Raw genomic sequence first — 17,249 nt, 5'->3', positions numbered from 1 at the left:
GTGATTCCTCCCATGTGTGACACATTGATGGTGTATGTGTTGGTAAGCATGCTGTGCAAAAGCATGTGTGCACCCACACATGCAAAAAATTATGTGTACATACTGTGCCATGGTTGTGGTGTCACACATGGATGCTGGTTCCTGCTGCATGTTTCTGCACTATGTACATGTGTATGTGTGTGCATTTGACAAGTGTGCAACTGTGATGCAACATGGATGCAAGTGACACTGACATGTAGGAGGCTGATTGCCAGATGTGACATGGATGGCCGTGTTATGAATGCGACCGGTGGTAGAGATGTACAGTTGCATGTAAGTCTAGTGGCGTGTGTGCATGTGTTCTGCACTCCCCGTGTTGCATGTGACATCAGGTTCACCTTCGGCTGCTCATTCTGTTGTTTGTATATGGATGGTTCTGCCTGGTGCAACATTCCTGTTGATTTGCTCATGTGTGTGAGTTTAAATGACATGTGTGTTGGGGAGTGTGATGACATGTGTGAAGTTTGACACTACCACTCATGTACTACTGTCATGTGTGTATCAGTCCATTGTACAGTGCCCTGATGCCTGTGTTCTATCTCTCCCTGTCTGCAGCGTCAACTGATGAAGAGGGCAGAGAGGGTGCTGTGGAGCAAACCGGCACGGATCGCACCACCAGCCGGAGACGCAAGGCCCAGCTCCCCTCCCGTGTTGTCATCTTGTCGGTAGTGAGGAGTCTGGTGCCCCGTCCCAGGCCGCAGCTGCCGAGGATAAGTCCAAAAGGCGGTTGTTGGAGGTGGACTCCTCGGCAGCAGAAGGGGCAGCTGAGACCCCACAGGGTCCGACGGTGGAAGATGGCACGGAGTCATCCAGGTTGGTGGGGGGTTTGGTGGAGGAGGAGGCCGTGGAAGGGACACACACAGGGTCTGGAGGTGGGGATTCCACTGGTGCTAGTGGTGCAGTGCAGGGGCAGGGACAGGAGGCAGCAGAGGCTGCCACGGAGGTGCCTTTGTGTAATCCGGTCCCCGATCCTCTGACTGCATCATCCCGCACCAGCAGGGATGCCTACGTCCAGACCCGTTTTCAGGGAGGGGATGAGCACACAACAACTGGCCTTCCTCTCCCTGTGGACGTGGCAATCCGGGACAGGGTTGAGCATGTCCTGGCTGGGATAGTGTTGCGTCAACGGGGCATGCAAGATGACCTGCAATGTTTTCGTCAAGGCACTGCATGTCATCTCGGATGCCTCTTTGACCACGTTGACCTACTGGGACGGGTCACCAGTGCTGGATTCCTCCGTGTGATGGACCTTCTTCCGACGCCCTCCTCACCTTAGCCCCCTATGCGCCAGTCATCCTCCATGACATCTTCCTGCCCATGTATCACCTGGGTACCCTGTGGAGCTGCCTCTGACCCAGCGGCCAGGCTGGTGGACAACACGTCCCTGCCACAGTCGGGAGTCGGACGTCCAGCAGGGGTGGCCACCACAACAACTGCACTCCAGCCGGAGGAGGACGTGCAGGCAGCAAGAGCCAGGGCACAGGCACAGCAGCAGCAGGCACAAGGTGGGAGCAATGATGGCTCGGGGCCATCAACATCTGAGGGGCAGGCATCGGCCAGAGGGCAGGAGGACCCAGGATTGGGTGTGTCTTCCGTGTGGCAGCGGTTGGGCCACGCCATAGATGCGGAGCGGCGGCGGGCGGAAGAGGCACGGCTCACAATGGTCAGGGTGGAGAACTCCATGCAGAGGGCGCTGAGGCGGGCCGAGTGCCTCGAGGCAATTCGCAGGGAGTTGGAGTTGAACATGGCATCGTCCCTGCGAACCCTCGGGGCCATGGAAGAGGACCGCCTCCAGGACATAGAGGTGGAGTTCGATGATGCCCTGGCCCGAGACATCTATAAGTGAGCCGTCGTACTAGCCCGCCGCATTTGTATATAGTTATTTAGGTTTAGGTTTCATTTGTTTTTTATTCTGATTTGGAGTCCACGGACTTTACTCCACTTTTTGTATATAATTGTATTTTAGATAGGGTTTTTGGTAGGTTTCATTTGGTTTTGGGATAATGGACCCTTCAGACTTTCGTTTTCAATTTTCCGGACATGTGCATACTTTCTTTTACTTATATTCACATTGAGTAATGCTTTTTTATGCTTTTCATCTTCGGATTTCGTTCTATGGACTTTGGGGATGGACCACTTATATTTTTTCATGTTTTGGATTTGTTTTTTTTCCTTGGATTTGACTTTCTTTTTCTTATTTCACAAATTATTTCTTCATTTGCATGTGTGCTTTTCATTTTGTCATTTTTTATACTTTTTGATACATTTCATTATTCAACATTATTGGTGTGGTGTACTGTGATTTATTTTGTGCATGTCTCCATGAGCATTGGCACAGTCATGTGTTGCAACTGTGCGGCTCTGTAGGACATTTGTTGATGGGCATGCTGGTTCTTTTCAGACTATCATGGAATGGGTGATTTACTAGGGAGTGGGTGCAGTGGATCGTTGGGTGTTTGCACTGGGGGGTGGAGGGGTGGGATTTGGGTTGGCATTAGGGCCATGGGTCTGTATTGTAATGACGTGGTGTGTGGGGGACATGTGTTGGGGCCTGCCGGTAGGTGCCTGTCAATGGGGGTTGGGGGGATACGTCTCGGGGCCTGCTAGCAGGTGTCTGTCAATGGGGAGTGTGTGGGGGGACATGTGTCGGGGCCTGCTGGCAGGTGCCCGTCAATGGGGGGTGGGGGGACATGAGTCAGGGGCCTGCTGGCAGGTGCCTGTCAATGGGGGTGAGGGGTCCATGTGTCGGGGCCTGCTGGCAGGTGCCTGTCAATGGGGGGTGAGGGGGACATGAGTCGGGGCCTGCCAGCAGGTGCCCTTCACTGCTGGGTGGGGGGGTGCAGGGGGACATGTGTCAGTACTCACTTGTGCATGGTGACTGTGGCCTGGCTGGGGGTCATAACCAGGGTGGATGGGCTGCCTGCGGGGCATGGCCAGCGGTGCAGGGTAGTCCCCTGTGGTGTGGGGTGCCTGCAGGCCCTGGGGAGGGTGGTGAGGGCCCACCTGGGAGGACACACACTGGCAATTCTCGTTGGGCCATCCCAGTCATACATGTACCCCGCTCAGCCAACGCCTATCGCATGTGAAACTCCATGCGAACCCCAGTCACACACGTACCCCGCTCGCCCTACACCTATCGCATGTGAAACTCCCTGCGAACCCCAGTCACACACGTACCCCGCTCGCCCAATGCCTATCGCGTGTGAAACTCCCCGCGAACCCCAGTCACACATGTACCCCGTGCGGCCAAGGCCTATCACGTATGAAACTCCCTGCGAACCCCAGTCACACACGTACCCCGCTAGCCCAACGCCTATCGCGTGTGAAACTCCCCGCGAACCCCAGTCACACACGTACCCTGCTTGCACAGGGCCTATCGTGTGTGAGACTCCCCGCGCACCCCCGTAATACACGTACCCCGCTCGCACAAGGCCTTTCGCGTAACTCCCCGCATACCCCCCAAATACACATAGCGAGCTCGCACAGGGCCTATCGCGTGTGAGAATCCCTGTGCACCCCCGTAATACACGTACCCCGCTCGCACAAGGCTTTTCGTGTGTGTAACTCCCCACGTACCCCCCAAATACACGTAGCCAGCTTGCACAGGGCCTATCGCGTGTGAGACTCCCCGCGGACCTCCCAAATACACGTGGCCAGCTCGCACAGGGCCTATCGTGTGTGAGACTCCCCGCGTACCCACCAAATACACGTACCCTGCTCGCACAGGGCCTGTCGCATGAGAAACTCCCTGCAAACCCCAGTCACACACGTACCCTGCTCGCCCAACGCCTATCGCGTTTGACACTTCCCACGCACCCCCAACATACATGTACCCCGCTCGGCCAAGGCCTATCGCATGTAAAACTCCACGCGAACCCCAGTCACACACGTACCCAGCTCCTCCAATGCCTACCACATGTGATACTGCCCGCGTACCCCCCAAATACACGTAGCCAGCTCGCACAGGGCCTATCGCGTGTGAGACTCCCCGCATACCCCCCAAATACACAGAGCCAGCTCGCACAGGGCCTATCGCGTGTGATACTTCCCACACACCCCCAACATACACGTACCCCACTCGCACAAGCCCTATTGCGTGTGATAATTCCAGCGCACCCCAGGAATACACGTTCCCCGCTCAGCGTTTGCTGTGTAGCGGCCCTGTAAGCTGGTCCAGGGTTAGGGCAGCCCTTTGCGCTGCATTGGGGATTTTGATGGCTTTTCCTTGCGCAAGGGGCGTTCTTGGGGGCATCACTGGCGCTGCGGGATGTTCTCTGCACCAGCACTCATTTTAGCTTGGGAATTCCAGAATGCTGTTTAGCTGTTTAGCGCACACGCCTGGCGCACGCTGGCGCACAATCCCTCTCTGCGCTGCTCACGTGCGCTGACTCTGCGCTGAAATCTATGAATTACCCCCTTAGTCTGCTCCACTAGCCTCAGCAATAAGACTCACGCTGGGTGAGTAGGCATACATTGTAGTTCTTCTTATAGTTATATAGAGAACTATGTTTTCTCCCTTGCACAAAATATGTGCTCATAGTGCGATTAAATAAATTAATCTGCTGAAATAAAAAATGGAATTTGAATTTGAGGTATTTAAGCCCTCTTTGTATGTCAGTCCTATAGGTTACTCCCGCAGACAAGCACAAACTGATGAGGCTAAGAAGAAATAGCAAGGGTTAATAACCGGCATAGTCCTGAAAGAGTTTGAAGAAGATACTATGTTAGAAGTTATGAAGGAAAGCAAATTATTGATTGTAAAATAGGATGTTGTGACTTTAAAATATTGCTGCACTGAAGAATTTACTAATACATTTTTAAATTGACTGGAAGGAATGAAACATGTTGGGTGATTGAGTATAAGTTGTTGGATTGTATGAATGGGATGAATGTGGAAGTGGTGATTAATTTAATGTGATATACCCTGTTTTTTATTTTAACGTAATTTTTTGTGCATTATGTGTTCTGAAGTATCCACCTTACCTGTATAAATTGTTTGATGGGATTGCTATGATGATGAATTTTTGATGATTCAAGTGAACCTTTGACTAATATAAGTAAAAAAAAATACTTGAAAATGATCTGAACATTTGTGTGTGAGTCTAGTAGACTTTTTTAAGAGTCTGTGGCAGTACCCGCTATAGGAGTGACATAGAAGCACAGGACCACTTTTTGTCTAGTGTTGATTCTTTATTCTTGGAGGTGTGTTGCTGTGGTTGTTAAATATACCCCAAGACTCTCTTGACGTTGTATGTGGTTGGGGGCACGTCAACATATAGTGGTCGAGGGGCATGCTAGGACATCGATAAAGTGGCCAGAGTGGATCAAGAGAGGCGGAAGGTCAAGACATATGCAGCAATAGTGGGAAATCTGGGCAATATTGGTAACATTGGCATACCAGCATCTACCCTATTCACAGAGTTCGAGATTTTGGGCAAAACAATTATATCCCTAGTGTCCTCGACAAATGCAAAGACCAAACATAGGGCTGATCAAAAAAAGACCTAGTGTTGCATGTAAGAACTGTGAGACCTATGGACAAAGGTGTACTACAACAACTGAGGCATAATCACAAAGCACTTTTGCTCGCAAAGAAAAAAGTGCACGCCCAAGCTTCTTGGGCCGCTCTGTATGAGGCCATGGAAGAAAGGGATATGGTGCGGTTCTGGAAGCTGGTTTCCCAGCGTAAGCTGGATGGCGGCAAGTCTTTAGAATGCTGCATCTCGGGTGCAGTCTGGCAAAGATATTTTTTAAATCTCTATGCAGCCCATGGAAGGCACGTTGTTTACCATATCGTGGATGAACTGGACGTAACTCACCCATTAGCCTTTGTTATAACACTCAAGTGGGTGGAAGAGGCATTGGGTTCACAGAAAAGGGGGGAAGCGGCTGGGCCCGATTTGATCCCTTTAGATTTCTATCGGGATTAAATTATCATCTGGGTCCCAATTTTATGTGGAGTATTCAGTGCTGCCATTCGACCCAATGAACTTCCGCAATCCTGGATGGAGGCCACAATAGTACCCATACATAAAAAAGGGCCCAAATATCAGCCTGAAAATTATCGCCCAATCTCCCTACTAGACTCCGACGGGAAAACATTTGGAAAAGTCCTGTTGGGAACATTTCAGAAATGGGTGGAGGATACAGGGACTATCAGTAATGACTAGCTTGGATTTCAAACTGGTTGGGGCACTGTGGATCACTGATTTTGTTGACTATTAATCCAGAAATACACGAAATTATTAAAAATGTATTTATATGTCATTTTTTCTGGATCTCAAAATGGCGTTTGATTCCATACAAAGAGCATTATTGTGGCTCATTCTGAAGAAGCAGGAAGTCCTGAAAGAGCTGCTTGATGCAATATAATTTCTCTATGTGCACACCCAGGTCACAGTGAAATATTGTCTGGGAGGGGACCAGACCGATCACTTCGATGTATTTAAGGGGGTCTGCCAGGGATGCCTTCTGGCTCTGCTTATTTTCCTGCTATATATCCAGGAAATTGTGGATGCATTAGAGGTAGGTGCCCTGGCTCCTCCAAAAATTGGGTAAAAAAATGGCATACCCTATTTGTCGCCAATGACATGCACATCCTCGCCACTACTCCAGCTGGGCTGAGAGTGGCCCTTAACATCTTCTCGGTGAAATGTAAGGAGCTTGGTTTCGACCTTAACGCTCTCTATATGTTTGTTTTAGGCTGGACATTTTGCACACGGCTTGGTATACTCGTGAATGGTCCCCACACAACTCTGGTGTTTGTCCACTCTGTAACCAAGCAGATGAAACACTAAATAATTTCACGTTGATATGTCCAAGCCTAATGGAGCCTAGGCACAGGTATTTAAAACACCTTCTAGTTGATATGGAGCTAAGAAATACAAGGGAAGCAATGCAGTTCCTCACCAGTACGTTGGAGTGGACAGTAGTGTTTGCTTCAGCTAGGTATGTCCACCGCGTTTGGCTCCTAAGAAGTAAATTAATGGGCATTGAGCCATTGCAACCATAGATCACCCTGGAGGCTGTGAGCTTGCTCTCCTCTTGAAGCCTAAACTTAATTTTAGTGAAGTTCTTTTAACTAGCATCACATGTTTTAAAAACAAAATAATAATAATTGTGGATGTATATGTCGTTTTTTGGTGCTAATGTTTACAAATGTCTGTGCAAAAGGTGTATTTATTAACCAAACAGTCAAATAAATCAGAAAGGCTTCTTCAAATGCGATAAATGTAAGGCATGCCGATATGGCATCAAAGTCATGGAGTATAAGAATCCTAGAACTGGAAAACAGGTCATGATCAACAAGAGAATCCAATGCACCAGTAAGTTTGTTGTGTATGTCTTACAATGTGCTTGTAAGAAGTGGTATAGTGCTATATTGGTAGTACCAAACATGAAGTGAAGTTATGTGTTCTGCAACATATTAGGGCCACACAGAACAAAGATCCTAATTATCCTATGGCCAAGCACTTTGAAGAAGAGGATGGGGGAATCCTCACTTCCAAGCATCCTATGGCTGGGAATATGGAGGAACAAAAATGCCACGTTGTGTCACTTTATAATGAAAGCCCAGGGGAAAAACATTCAAAGCTGGCTCATTACAAGGGCACGATTCAATTGCTTACGGCTGAGAGGTAATACAGTGAACTGGGTGGGTTATCCAGATGATCCAAGCTGCCCAGCGTGTGGTGCCCCGAATGAAAATTTTAGCCATTTCATCTTATTTTGCCCAGGCTATGAGAAAACAAGAAAACGTACCATCCTGCAAGTTCTAAAATGCACAGATTTGCTCCAATATAGGCCAGCAATGTCTTTTTTATTAAGGGCGGAAACGAAATTGACGGCCTGGGCCCTGCTGTTCTATTTGAAGGCTGCCATGTTTCACAGAAGAGGTTTTTTAAGAGGACAAGCTGCTGCTTTTTAAAATTATGTAAAATATGTGTTCTACTGCTATTTTCCTTTTCAATTGATTTAATATGTAATGGTTTTATCTTTGATGTTACATGTATGTGTTTGATAAATAGTTCTTATTCGAATAAACATTTACAATAGTCGACCAGTGAAGAAATGCATACTCATTCTATATATGATCTCTATGAGAAACTGGAGCTGTAATAATATGCACATATGAGTTCTGTGATGGACCTTTCCCTCCTGACATTTTATGCCTATTAATGGTCCTAATTATTGGTTAAGGTATATGGTCTATTGTTGATGATGACATTCTGTGGTGCTATTGTATGATGATAATGTTGGCTGCCTGATTGGTACCATTCCTGGAATGTTTGTATATTTATTATCCTTTTATTATACTCTATTATTTCATTGTTTTAAATATGTTGTTCAGTGCCCATTTGGGATGGCATTATTAGCATGAGTGGTTCTTAATTTAATTGCCTTCCCCTTATTACTGTGGTATATGTGGGCCGTGCAAACCCTACTGATATCCTAGTCAGATATGATTTGAAGATAATGTTGCATGAGTGATCCTTGAAAATGTAGCGTACATTTGCACAAGACCTTGTAATCTTTATGATGTTTTTAACACTTGTGTAGTTAATCATCATTCATTTAGGAGACTGATTCATTATTTGCCCTTGCACTTGATTTCTCTCAGGATCAGATCAGGTTGTCTAGGAAATTATGTGCACTTGCGCTTTAGTCCTCTAATAGGCATTTTCGGTGCTTCTTCATATGGGTAATAGCATTTTTATCATTCTAATGTATCAATTTATATTATTGTAGGTTCAGGCATTAGATATCCTTGGCAGCCTTGGACCGCCTGCATTAGCACTTGGTCGTTTTCAATGGATTGATCTATTGTGATGGAAGCTTCGATATTGTTCTGTTACTAGAATTTGAACTTTATTTGGGGCACACCTGTAGGGATGGGCTTATGTTTGATCCCCACAGGCTTGAGTCATTGTGTGCGCCTGCACACTATTATTACCTTTTGGTGCTATGTATATTTCCACTCTCCATATGAGCCCTTTGGAAATGTATTTATGATGTATGCTTGCCTTTTATTTTTCTTGAGGCCCATATTCGGTGTCATAGGAGAAAAAAGTATTTTGTTCATTTGCACTTCATTGTTCATACAGTCAGACCTTGGCTCATGGGGATATATATGCATGCATGCATTACCATGCTGCATATTTGCATATGCTTTCATTATTAACAGGATTAGACCTTTGTATATGCACACATGCATTAGCCTTCTGCGTGCAATCCAGATGCTTTTTGCACCTTTTGCATTTTTGCATGTGCATTTTATCCTTACTGTGGTTTTACTCACACAGTGTAGGATTGTTTTTACCCGTTTGTAAGTACCATTGACGCTCTTTTAATATGTTAATATGCATGCATATGCACTTTCACTTTATTCTGATTCTTGATTTATTATGGTGCCCCATTTTTACACCTGACTGTTTTTCCATCTTGAAATCAATGTTTAATGGATTATTGTTATTAAGACAGTTATGGATTGTTGCTTAGATTATTTTTCATGTTTTTAATTTTTCTAATACTGTATGATGTTTATGAATTTTCTGTCTCTGATCAATCATGGTTTATGTGCTAATAACATGTCATACTTTTTAATGTTTTACTTATTAAAGGACAAACTATATGTCGGATTATATATGTGATGCATTATAGTGTATAGTACATTTATCATTATAAGATGACTGCCTTGTAAAACATGTATACATATAGGGGCTGAGAACCATGGGCTCTATAGAAGGACTACCATATGCATATAATGGTGTAGGTTTAATGTATTTGTGATGTGACTGAAGCCCGCCCGGGTAGGGTGAAACATGCCGTCGCTCGGGGACCTCCCTCCTGCTTTTATTTTTGTCGGTTTCTGTTAGGTAATCAACTATTGCGCAAGGATACTGGTGTACGGAGCTTTGTGGGCCATTGAGAGCTTTTTCTTTGTTGCTAAATATATATATATATTTATTACAGGGACTGCGTTAGCAGCCCTGTAGTTATGATTAAGTTGCTCATCCCATAGAAAAATCAGATTTTGGGTGGCTTAAAACTTTGCCACCATTCAACAAATTTGCACAAAACCTTAATATGTTTTTTGGCCACCGCTGAATACATTTGCAAAGTTTAGTTTGGTTTCGTCAAGGGGGAGCAAAGTTATAAGGGGCATTCCAAAAGTTTTGTAATCCGGATAGACATACATCTGACACAGCTAAAAACCAAACCACTGGACGGATTTGCACCAAACTTGCGTGAGGAGCGGAGGCCTGGTCCCAAAAGTAGGCTTTTGCAAATTTGGTGTTAATCCATCCAAGTAGATTATTTTGAATGGCCAAAAAGTAGGTTCAAATAAAAAGAGTGATATCTGCGTCCTGTCTGTGGACTCACTTTCTGGTACGGTGTCCGCGTACACCTCTGTACAAATCAGGGAGCTGCGTAACGTTTGCGGACATAACACGTACCCACTGATTGGTAAATTAAAAACGTGCGGTACATCAAAACCTTTGAAACGGACACCATGATGGATTCCCGAACTGCGCCCGTATTCCGCGGACATTGGAGTAAAACCGTATTGAGAAACACAACATTTCATTTGTCAAACAATGAAACAATCGCTGAGGATCTATGGGGGGATAAGGATGGGATGCGATATGTCTGGAAAAAGCCAAAACCATGTGTTTTTTTCTTTTTCCGATGTCCTCAGATGTTCTGTGACATTGCTGTGATGTTCGCGAACTTGACAAATGTTTGAGGACATCCATGCATTACAGGGTTGGTGAAGAGCAGTTTTTGGATGGCTTATAACTTTAGCACCATTCAATGAAACTCCATGAAATTTGGCAATATATTTGTAGACCCAAGTTTCAATGCCTAAGGAAAGTGTGGTGCCTTTTTGACAATAGGTGGCAAAATTGGAGGGGGGTCCCAAAATGTTTGAACAGCTTATACATTTGTGTGGTTTGACCTGGTAAAGGTGTACCCATCATACCATTTAAGAGGAGCGGGGGTTGTGAGGGTGTCCCCCGGCCCCCTTAAATAGTATAATGGGTCTGCGCATTGCGGGGGTGTCCCCCGCATTAATTACATGGATTATGGCGGCAAAACCACAGCCTTTTTGCCATGATTTTTTGTGTAAATGGCCATTTTTGCTGCGATTTTAACACATGGAACTGAATGTTTTTGCAAAGTTTGAATGGATTTTGTCAAGTGGGGGCTAAGTTATATCACTATTTTTTGTACCTATATTTTGACACTATTTCAAAAAATAAAACACAGACAAAATGCGGTTAAATTGGGCTTGGCCACCAGGGACCAGCTATGTGGTAGGGTTAGGGATAGGTTTGAATGGGAAATAAGATTCTGATTGCGGATACAGCCCGAAGTGCTTTACAGTATTGCAACAAACTTGCATGAGGAGCATCAGCAAGGACTTGAAAGCATGGTTTTGCAATTCTGTCCTGTGTTTTATTTTCAAAGTGTAAGTACAGAAAATTGTGATATAGCTTTGATATAACTTTGTAGCCTGGGGAGTGAGCCTGACCCTCCGCAAAGAAAAATGTCTACTCTGATTTGCTTGTTGGGGCATTTGTCATGGCTGCAAGCCATGAGCACTGGGCATTGGTCACATTATGGGGGTATAGTGGACATTGGTCTAGATTGCAGGCTAGGTGCAGTGGATAACAGAGGTGATTTGGTGGGGATGGGGTCATGGTCAAGCCTCATGCCCTAGCCAATTCAACCATGACTGGCATCCCCAGCATGTGCTACTGAAAACAACACGCATCAGTATGCACTGCAAAAATAAAAGTTTGTTAAAGGAGGTTTATAGTTCTTTCATATACGTTAAAAGAAGAATTATGAATAACTTATATACAGTGCTGTAAGATCATGAAACATTTTCACTAAGAAAATCTTATGAAATTCACTGAAAACACGTTGTTAAACGGATGATATGTTTAAGTTGCACCAACAAAAGCTATGAAATCATTTTAAAAAAGTTGTTAAAGGGACGTTATGGTTGCAAGGTAAAATCGAAAAACCAAAGAAATTCGCCAGTTATGGTAGTCTATGCAACCTTAAATCACGTCACCACCTTGCACTGCTTAGACAAACACCCAGTACATCAAAGATGACATCACAAATCGCCTCTGTACTTAACCATTATTGGTAGTTGGATGTGTTATTGTTGATTGTTGAGTTGCAATTGTGCATCGTTGTGAAATTCAAATGTACATTGACCTTTGCACTAAATTTTCCTTTGTGTTAGAGCGCAGTTAGAATGAGAACACATCCTACCTGCTAGAGAATAACAGAAGTTGGGTTAACCCACCATGATGCAGGAAAATCCTTCACATGGAATTGGCTCAAGGCATATATTTGGCAGGTCAATTACGAGTGACCAAGACACTGGATAGGTTGTGAGTTGATTTGTACAGGCCGCAGATGGAAATGAAAGAATTTGTTTATGCCTATCACGCTTGCCAAGTATCTGGTAAGACAGTGGGCACAACCTGGACCCCCTAATTCCTACCAGTTGTTGGAAGGCTTTTTGGGAGACTTGTTATGGATATTATTTCCATTCTGTCTCCAAACAGTGTCATGAACCAGTGTATCACAGTGGATGTGGAACATGCTATTCAGTACCAGAAGCTGTTCCTGGTGGAGTATCAAGGCCCTTCCAGTGGCTAAGGATCGGAGTGGGATTTTCATGTAAATGGATTTTCACAAAGAGGTTTTCTCTGTTAGAGGAACCAAAGGAATAAGCTCTCTACATTCGTCCATCTACAGTGCAATGGGCTGTTTGTGGAATTGAACAAAATATTTAAAGGCATGTTGGATGGTTTGGAAGATCCACAAAGGAGAAAATAGGATATTCATGGGCCAGGTCACTTGTCTCCCTACAGGGAAGTTCAAGAGGGTGGAGTCAGATTCTGTCGATTTGAGCTTCTGTTTGGCCTTCCTGTGAGAGTAGTCCTAACTTCGTTAGAGGAGGTTGGGAAGGGTAGCGTCCAAACTCCTATTCATGACTAAGTTGCCTACATACTAGGTCTCAGATCCAAAATGGCCCAGCACATGGACAATGTTGTTGGAAAATCTGAGAGCAAGTCAGGCATTGGTGAAACACTGTCACAACCAGGAAGTCACTGTGACAGAGTACACTCCAAGCCAGGTAGTTTGGAAATTTGGACCGGTCATGCCCAGAGGACTCTACGATAAGTAGTCTAGACCTTACAGGGTACTCCAGAAGCTCACATCTGTATTGACACAAAGATTCCTAAGCAAGTGCATAGGGTCTTTCTAGCCAACCAGCAGAAACCAGATTACAGCGGAGATGACATGGTTATGTTTCCTGTAATTGACAATGGTTCAGATTAACCTATTACATACTTATTACATACACATGTTGCTAAAACAACTGTGAGAGTATGGGCGCATGCTAGGATAGGAATGTTCTCACCGATTCCAGGTTTAACAGATTAGGGCCCGCATTACGACTCCGGCATTAACCAATGGCGCTAATAGCACCATTGGTTAACGCCGGTAACTTACCGATTTCGCCAATGGTAAATGGGGAATTACCACCCATTCCAAGGTTGGCGGGGCGGTAATTCCCCATTTACCATTGGCCCTTCCCCATTCCCATTTTTGCCCCATAGGGCTCAATGCGACTGGGGAAGGCGGTAATTACGGTACCGCAAATTGCGGTACCGTAATTACCTCAAAAGTCCCTTTGCGGGTCCCTACTTTAACGGTTGGTCCAGACTAGCCATTAAGGTAGGGAGCCGCAAAGGGACCTCGTAATCAGGCGTTAAGGGTTTAATGGCGCCGACACCTTTTACGGCGCCTTTAACCCCTTAACGCCAGGGTCGAAATGAGTGCCTAAGGCATACATGATACACAAACAGGAGACAATAAACCGGCGAAGAGCATGATTCACTCTATATCAGGCAGGATGAGGGAAAACATCAAGAATGAAGTTTCAAAGAAGTTTTAGGCGATATTGAGCTATCACGCCGTACATAGTCGAATGATGCGGTTCTGGCACCCAAGAATAGGAACTAGAAGAACCGAACTACCGAAGTTCACTTTTGTGTAAATTACAAAGGGATCAATTATGTTCCTAAGAGGGATGCATATTGCATACACAGAATCAATGAGTCCATTGATAACTTGGGCGCTGCCAATACGAGTACATTCACCCTCATGGCACGGCACTAGCAAGTTGACATAACATATGTTGTCAAGAAGAGGACACCATTTTAAACACCAACATTTCACTTGCAGTTTATGTAATGCACTTTGCCCAAGAAAAATGCACCTGACACTTTTCAAAGGGTGCTAAATCTCAGTGTTTCCTACCTAGATGATGTTTCAGTTTTCACTCACACTTGGGACGATCATCTATCCCACCTGAAACAAGTAGTCCAGGCCATGCAGAAGGCGAGCCTGATTATCAAAGCATCTAGTGTTATATAGTGCAGGTATCTATAACATACCTATACCACAAGGTCAGTTGACGTAAGAAACTGAATCTCCAGGCTCATGCTGAAGTTGTTCAAGAATGAGGCATCCCAATGACTCTTAGTGCCTGATTCACAGACGTGCTTTATGATGGTGCAATCCCATAGTAAAACGTTCTGTCAATCAGGCCCTTAGTGTCATCAGGTGCTATTGCTCCTTTATCAAAGGAACGGTTCTTTTGCTTGTATCTTGAATGAACTGATGTCTAGGAAATTGCCAAACACCTTATAGAGCTTGAGGGATGGCCAAGCTTTCTTTATCCCGACAGACTCTAGTGATTTTGGTAAGAGGTTTTAGCACTACAAAATTCTTCATGGGAAGAAAAATGTCACATCATTAGAAGAAGGTTGAAAAAGAGGAAGCGTAACTGAGCAACTATTGAAAAAGCAATATTTGGTTTTGTGTGGCCAGTCCACAACTTGGGACCCATCTTTGCTGCCCACTTCACAGTTCAGACCTATGACATAGCTCCAAAGCGGTTAATGAGTAGACATTGGGAGAATCCGGAGAATTTGCATGTATCCATATCCCTTTAGGGATTCAGGGACATTCAATACAACCCTGGATCAGAAAGAACTGGCGCTCATGGCTCCTAAGGCTTGTACGGAATGCCACCTGAGAAGCAGTACTATTCTGAATTTTTCATTTTTGTAACCCAACGTGATGGTGCTTTGACTGCCACAAAGTGTATTTCTGCTGAACAGGCACACTTTCTCCACTTGCTCTGTGGTTAACACAGGGTGCCAATGGCTAACCTGAGGTGACCTCAGAGTGACATAACCTCTGTCATCTCTGCCCTCTATATAGTGGAAACATGTATTCTTCAGTAGCACATTGTACAAAGACACACCCGCAGGTGAGATGGGAAATTGCAAAGTCACATGCAGTTTGTAGAAGTGATTTCCTCTGGCTGCAGTTTGGGTGATCTCGGGGCTCTACCAGTCTGACCAGTCTGACCTCCTTATTTTGATTCTGGTCCAGAGTATAGCCCCAAGATTTGCATTCCATGCCATCTAGATCAGGATGTCGTTCTCCCTCACCCTGTCTCCGAGGGGAGGATGAGGTTAACTTCTATGAATGTGAGGCATGTAGCCCTCCCTTATTCATAAAAGAGGGCTTCCAAATCGGTTCTGAAATGGTGGTAATCTCTTTGTTTCCTTTGGAAAAGGCACAAAGGGATTTGCACTGTCGGTTGCAATGTTCAGTCATTGGATCAGATTGGTCTTTGTTAAGGCATATGAGGATAATGTTGGGGACGACACAGAGTATTCTTAATAACATGTTTGAATATCAGTTGTCAAACAGCGCATGGGATCACCCAAAATGCATATGATTCAGAATGGGGGTACAATGGGGTAGCAGCCAATATCCCCAAAACTGTTTAACTGCTGTCAACTGTTACAGGTCAATCCTCTTAGTTACCAACATCAAAAGCGACAAATACTCAACAGTTACTCCATTATAAGTATGAATGAATGGGCTTATGAGGTTGACGGTAACCCGCCGGTGCTACCGGCGTGTTGCCACCAACCTCATAACACTGATTCCACCGCCTGATATCCCGGTGGCACCGGGAAATTACACGCGGCCGCGGAACTGTAAATCCCCATTCCCATGGAGTCCAATAACGGTGCTAGTGTTTCAGTTAGAGACATGGCCGTAGGGGCACAATTTCCCAGCAAGTCAGGCCTGCCAGGGGATCCGTTGCACCTAGCGGCATTCTCAGAGTATGGCGGGCTGGAAAGGGTGCTGGTATGTTGTTTCTGGAACGCCACACTCGTAATGAGGCCCAATTGTGTTCTTATCTGAAGTTCCATGCCAAATTGCTTGAGCTTGTATGTGCTGCAATAGCCAGTGTTTTTTGTACACTATTTTGTAAGGGTTATTGATTTATCCACCTCTGATGGATGAAAGGCTAAGTTGTTCCAAAGTGCAAGTTGCCGTCCTGTCAGAGACCAACGTTCTACTCATATAGCTATCCACCGATGACAGCCTTCTATAGAGCAGCTCTGTGCCTATATTGGACTCAAAGCCCATCCCTCTAAAGTCTCCGAGCAAGGTAAACGGTCAAACGCGTACAGTCATCCACATTCTGAAAAGTATGTCGAAAATAATCAAAAATAGAAGAAATGGAATAAAATTGCACAAAAGAAATATTGGTGCCACGGGAAAGAAATCAGAAATGGACTGACTGCATATACCATGGAAAATATAAACAGACATCTGGAAAGCACCTGTTGATCTTGAATTAGCACAAGCGTGGGTACAAAAAAGAGAAGTGGAACCGGAAGTTGAGCGACTAATCTTGAGTTATCTGTAGTGCTAAAAGATTTTGGTGTATGAACAGAACAAATAAAACAGAAAAATAGATACATATACATTCTGTTCACTAGCCGTAGAGCCAACATTCTCAAAATGAGGAGTTTATTGTGAGTTCTATGGCATTGCCTATAGGAATACCACATGTAGTAATTACTGTTTGCATATGCTATTTTCTGTGAGGTCCACATTCATTATGGCTTCAACAACATCGAGCTAGTGAGGTCATGCCAGAAATGTAGTATTTCTGCAATACTGCGTGCAACACTACACAAATAGCCAATGCTTGGTTTTTAGGCAAATGTAAACATTCTTTCCAGTCCCGTTTTGAAACGGAAATGCATATGGAACATCCCTTGAAGAAAATGCACGAA

This window comes from Ambystoma mexicanum, chromosome 1p, assembly GCF_040938575.1.
Source record: "Ambystoma mexicanum isolate Mex_15411 chromosome 1p, UKY_AmexF1_1, whole genome shotgun sequence".
Taxonomy (NCBI): domain Eukaryota; kingdom Metazoa; phylum Chordata; class Amphibia; order Caudata; family Ambystomatidae; genus Ambystoma; species Ambystoma mexicanum.
Note: the sequence above shows the minus strand (reverse complement) of the source record.